Raw genomic sequence first — 6,227 nt, 5'->3', positions numbered from 1 at the left:
TCAGGGGACAGCAGCAACTGGTTTATAATTTTTTTGTGGCAGCAGTGGAGGGCAACAAGTGGCCACGGCCTTTTTTTGTAACTGGACGCTGGCTGGCATAACTGTCAAACTGTATCTCATGTTTCGCGGTGCGTTTTATGTATGAGCAGAAGACGATAGGCTAAACACCTAAAAAAGGCGCGGCGACCGGTTTTTGGAACACGCGAATACGCTATTAGAGGTCAGCTTACACGCACGTTTTCGCCGTCGTCGGTGAACCCCCGAAGCCCACACTCGCCTGGAACCGGTCCTGTTTTGTTTTCACTAACACGTGACACTGAGACGCAGGTACACATGCGTGTCTGTAACCGTCGTGCTGCTCCGAGAAGTTCACACGTGATCAATATAGCATTCTCGCGCCTGACGTGTTTTAGTCCTGTCCGTCCCTGAATGCTTAAGGTATAAAAGCTCCGCTCTGCCGAAACGTTCACCATACTCGTTGTGAACAGTGAGCTGTCATCTTACCTCGGCGACATGAAGAGCTTCCTGGTAAGTATGCAGTACAGGTACTACTAATAATCACTCCTTTATATTGTTTTGAACGTTTACCATTGTCTCGAGGACGACCAGATATTTCTGTACAACCGAAAATTGCGTGATAATGCTTATGTTACGTAGACACAAATTGGTGGAATAATGTAGTAGCATTTCAGAAAGACGGTAATACAATTTTACCAATATAGATGAAGGGATCGAGGCAGAACAGCTTACGATGAGTAGGTGCGCATTCAAACCGCCGTATTTATGTCCCTTTCCGAATATAACAGGTTACCGAGAGTCCTATAATACGGATAAAATAACTTCCGTACACTGCACAATGTTTAATAAAACTTACGCTCATTAGTCGTTACACCGCTTCTCTCAACTACAGAAGATGTTTCTCATCTAGCTGACTCAAGTTTTCTTAGTAGAACTGATTTTCTGGTATAGGCTGATCATTATATAGCAGCTAGAGAATTTTTCCCCCTTCTGCATTAAGAAGCTACATGAAAAAAATTTCTTTTGCTTACAGCATGTTATATCTCTTACTTCAGTGCGGCGGAAAAGCGACATACGTTAGGGCCCTTGGTAAGAGTATCACATACGGAGTTTTTTCGCGGTGTAAGCGCACATAAAACATTAAAATATTTGTTTGGAATCACGGAAGTGAAACCCTACATGTACGGAGCTTTCGACGAGCGAACGGTTATATATGACTGTGAGGTACTGAATCAGCATACTCTAAAAGGAACCTAATTATTATCCGGTCTGGACTGGAAGATTGCCATTGTTAAGTGGTTTCAGTTACTTCGTGCACTACTTCTAAGTTACTCGTATTGGCAGCTGTTCTTAATTCCCATTCTGGAATATTTAATCCGTCTTCTTGTGAAGGAATTCCGCAAAACCGTGTTTAGAAACTCCGCTTTAGTGACAATGTCATCGGCAGCATTTCCCCTACAATCACACATTTACGGAATTGACGTAGGATATATAGTGTGTTCATCATAAGGATAAACCTGATGTAAACATTAAATCATGTATTCTTCCGCGTTTGCGTGAGTCTGATTGGATCTCGGTTTCGCGTGGAGCCGAAGCCACGCTGTGTCCGTTACAGTCAAGTACGATCATACAATACGTTTTATGTTGTGTTACACGTACAAAGGCTGAGCGATAATGCGGGACAACAGCTTTACCTGCGCATTTAACCTGGACGTCACTGGTCCAACTACAGTGCAATGATGGCAGTACTTGCAGTTCAGACGTGAAAAGAGACGAGCAGAGAAACAATATAGGCTCGAACGGCATTTAATTGTTAAACAGAATGAAATAATTTTCGGCAAAACTCCAGCACGACCGCACGCTTCTTAGGTGAGCAGACGGAAAGCATAAAATGCTCTCTTTTTCACCTAACGTAGTATTCTAATTACAAACAAGAGTGATGAAAATTCTTAACTTAAAAGTAGGGTAATATTTCCGAGCGATCTATGTGTAATGCAAAAGCATACTGCGTATTGTTGAATACTGAAGCCACTGAAGGTATCAATTACAGTCGGTCGTCTCCTAATCTCTGAGCTCCTTCCTAACACCAATCGGAGAAATATATTTCAGTTCTGGAACTGTCATCTCCCACGTTGACGAGTCGATCAACAACGGAATACACGAAGCCACTCAGGCGCCGCCTTTTCTCCTCTTTTTTTATGACGTGCCGTTCTATATCCCGCCTGTGATATGTGAAAAAGCTGCGTGAGTTAGTTCCAGTGCGTCTTGTTATTTCTCGCTACAAATCGCTTAACTTGGCTCCAGATCAGTTCTGTTGGATCCATATCGAAAAGGTACAGAGGCAAATGTAAAAATGTAGCATTTTCATGGTGTGTTCGATGCTGTGAAAATGTATGTTTTCCAAGTTTCTATCGAGCACCGATTCCGCTATACATCCGATGTGGATTTGTATCGCAACTATATCAACTGTAACACGCAAAATTTCAGCGCCAACTATTTTCTGTAAATTTATGAAAGACACTAAGTACAACTTATTTTTCGGCATTTACCGTGTTCCACACGCGTGTTTCACTACGGAGCAGCACGTAGCCTCAGACATTTTCATATTGCATATTAACAGCGCCACAATCAGGACACAACAGTACAGAGATTGTAACTGTACGCGTTTTTTTAAATAATAATTACACAGCTATAGAGTGATTAAGAAAACTTTGATGGCTGTTACAACATCAAAAAATCTTAAAGTTTCGTTTAACGTAAATTAATAGTAACATATCTAATACATGAGTAGGACCTACTTCCGGGGGTGTAACAACACCAGTGTACGGATTCTACCGCATGTGACCAACCATCGCCTTTGTGTTTGTTTACATCAGGTTTATTCGTATGATGAGTAGAGTGTAGTAGACATTGTTGAATTTGAGGAATACTGAATCTCGCTACAAGCCTAAAAATAATTATACAGGGTGATTCAAAAAGAATACCACAACTTTAGGAATTTAAAACTCTGCAACGACAAAAGGCAGAGCTAGGCACTATCTGTCGGCGAATTAAGGGAGCTATAAAGTTTCATTTAGTTGTACATTTGTTCGCTTGAGGCGCTGTTGACTAGGCGTCAGCGTCAGTTGATGCTAAGATGGCGACCGCTCAACAGAAAGCTTTTTGTGTTATTGAGTACGGCAGAAGTGAATCGACGACAGTTGTTCAGCGTGCATTTCGAACGAAGTATGGTGTTAAACCTCCTGATAGGTGATGTATTAAACGTTGGTATAAACAGTTTACAGAGAATGGGTGTTTGTGCAAGGGGAAAAGTTCTGGACGGCCGAGAACGAGTGATGAAAATGTAGCACGCATCCAGCAAGCATTTGTTCGCAGCCCAGGAAAATCGACTCGCAGAGCTAGCAGAGAGCTGCAAATTCCACAATCAACTGTATGGAGAGTCCTACGAAAAAGGTTAGTTATGAAACCTTATCGTCTGAAATTGGTTCAAGCACTGTCTGCAGCTGATAAGATTAAAAGAATCGATTTGTGAGATTTTATGCTTGCTCAAATGTAAACAGATGAATCTTTCGTTTCAAAGATTGTGTTCAGTGATGAAGCAACTTTCCACACTAACGGGAAAGTCAACCGTCACAATGTCTGTATATGGGGCACTGAGAATCCGCGGGAAACAACTCAGTATGAACGTGACTCGCCTAAGGTGAACGTTTTCTGTGCCATTTCAGCCAATAAAGTTTTTGGTCCCTTTTTCTTCGAAGGTGCTACTGTAACTGGACTATAGTATCTGGAGATGTTAGAGAATTGGCTGTTCCCTCAGCTCGAACAAGAAGCACAACAATTCATATTACAGCAGGATGGAGCGCCACCACATTGGCATTTATCTGTCCGTAACTACCTGAATGTCAACTACCCGAGGCGATGGATCGGCCGCCAGGCAGCCCGTGACAGAGCACTTCATCACTGGCCTCCAAGAAGCCCTGATCTTACCCCCTGCGATTTTTTCTTATGGGGGTATGTTAAGGATATGGTGTTTCGGCCACCTCTCTCAGCCACCATTGATGATTTGAAACGAGAAATAACAGCAGCTATCCAAACTGTTACGCCTGATATGCTACAGAGAGTGTAGAACGAGTTGGAGTTTCGGGTTGATATTGCTCGAGTGTCTGGAGGGGGCCATATTGAACATCTCTGAACTTGTTTTTGAGTGAAAAAAAACCTTTTTAAATACTCTTTGTAATGATGTATAACAGAAGGTTATATTATGTTTCTTTCATTAAATACACATTTTTAAAGTTGTGGTATTCTTTTTGAATCACCCTGTAGAATGGATGTGTCTTGTAGGAGACAAGGTAAGAGGTAGTGTAGCAAGTTCACATGTTCTGTGTTTCCCAAGTGTCTCGTTGCAGAAGTAGGCTCATTTCGTGACGCTTCTCCCTCCTCCTGCTGTGCGAGCGTCCCTGGAACGTTATTTGCATTTTGCTTTAAGCTCTCCCCTTCACGCCGTAACGTGCTGCCCACTGTCGGACAGGTTGTCATTGCGGCGCTGCTGGTGCTGGCTGCCGTGTGTTGCGTGTCGGTGCAGGCCGCTGCGGTGGCCGAACCGGAGGCTGCGCACCACGGAGGACACCGCGGTGGCGGCGGCCACCATGGCGGCCACCATGGCGGCGGAAACTATGGCGGCGGCCACCATGGGCACCACGGCTGAGGGGCCTGACTTCACCACTGTAACTGCAATTCCTATGGCGTCAACTGGATTTCTTCCAGGAGACCTGCAGTGCCAAAGCTGCTTGCTCTGCCAGATGTCATAATGAGTAAAGGCATCTGTCTGTATATATTGTAAACAATAAATACTTGTTCTTAGTATATGTGCTGTTTTTACTGGATTAAGAAATAGCAGATCCCATCCAGACCAACTTCTAAACTCTAAAACAAATAGTTGGGTAAATGAAACATCACGTACTCGTAAAGTGTTAGCACTAATATTTGCTAGTTTTAAAAACGCAAATGATTTAATATACGTAGACTCCCTCCTCAAAACGTTGAAGGAATTTGTAATAGATAGGAAAACTCTCGGAACAACTACACCAACTTCCACAAACACAGTATATAAAATTAAAGTTCTTGGAGCCACTTCTAGTGCCTTCCAAGCTGTATCAAGGGTCAGACTATAGACAGTTTGTCACCATTATTATTCAGTTGTGTGGAGGAAAAAGAATGTAAAACAAAGGAATAAAACAAAACGTTAATAATTTCGTATGGCTGAATAGATCGAAAGAGGAAATAAGTTGTTACAGACGACCTCGTTATAATAGTTGTAACCATAGAGAATGAATGGAAAAAAAAACTAGAATTTCTGAAGCAAACAGTTGGAAAGGTGGATCTGCAAATGTCTTTTGAAAAGACAGATTATATTACGGATAAAATTAATGCACAAAGAATTTTAAAAACCAAATACGACAATTTCGAGGAAATAGACAACTTCAAATATCTGGACGAAAATGAAAACTGAAAATGCATCAGTTAAAAATGAGAACTCAAAAAATGAAAACACCCTACACTAAAGTGATAAATCCGCGGAAGAAATATTTTTTTTAAATATGTTGAACTGCGGTGTTACAAACCACGGATACAAAATGGCATTACAAGATTTAGAAATGAAAGAAAGTAGAAAGTTGCGAAAAATGTTAGGTCAAATCGTGCAGGAAGATGGTAGTTGTGTTTTGAGACCAAATAAAGAAATACACACATTCTGCCCTACAATGAGAATGGGTGGCGAGTGAAGACAAAAGATGTTGTGCTCCATACCTAGATTCTCAAAAATATCTTTCTCAAATTAAGGCCTATGTTGGATACCAGTAGAGTACTCTCGACCAGAAATACCGTCCTTGCCCTGTGCTAGTCTACTTTTTATGTCCTACTTGCTTCATATTGCTTATTTTGCTTCCAAGATAGCAGAAGTCCTTAAATTCATCTGCTTCACGAGAAATAATTTTGATGTTAAGTTTCTTGCTACTCCCATTTTTGGTAGTTCTCATTACTTCTCTCTTTCTCGGTTTACTCTCAATCCGTATTCCGTACTCATTAGACTATTCACTCCCTTCAACAGATCCTGTAATTGCTCTTTACTGTCACTGATTATAGCAATGTCAGCAGCGAATTTGATAATTGATATACTTCACCCTGCATTTTAATTCCACTCTTCTTTTATT

At 41.6% G+C, this 6,227-nt stretch overlaps 1 long non-coding RNA gene across 1 annotated transcript; it reads left to right on the top strand.

The window, feature by feature from the left end:
- The first annotated feature begins 348 nt into the window (after positions 1 to 348).
- LOC124795460 lies at positions 349 to 4,881 on the top strand. Its single transcript, XR_007016701.1, has 2 exons — positions 349 to 528; positions 4,547 to 4,881. It is a non-coding gene; the product is annotated as an uncharacterized LOC124795460 (long non-coding RNA).
- The last annotated feature ends 1,346 nt before the right edge of the window (positions 4,882 to 6,227 follow it).

Source organism: Schistocerca piceifrons, chromosome 4, assembly GCF_021461385.2.
Source record: "Schistocerca piceifrons isolate TAMUIC-IGC-003096 chromosome 4, iqSchPice1.1, whole genome shotgun sequence".
In the NCBI taxonomy this organism is placed as follows: Eukaryota; Metazoa; Arthropoda; class Insecta; order Orthoptera; family Acrididae; genus Schistocerca; species Schistocerca piceifrons.
Note: the sequence above shows the minus strand (reverse complement) of the source record. Positions and strands in the feature narration are given on the sequence as shown.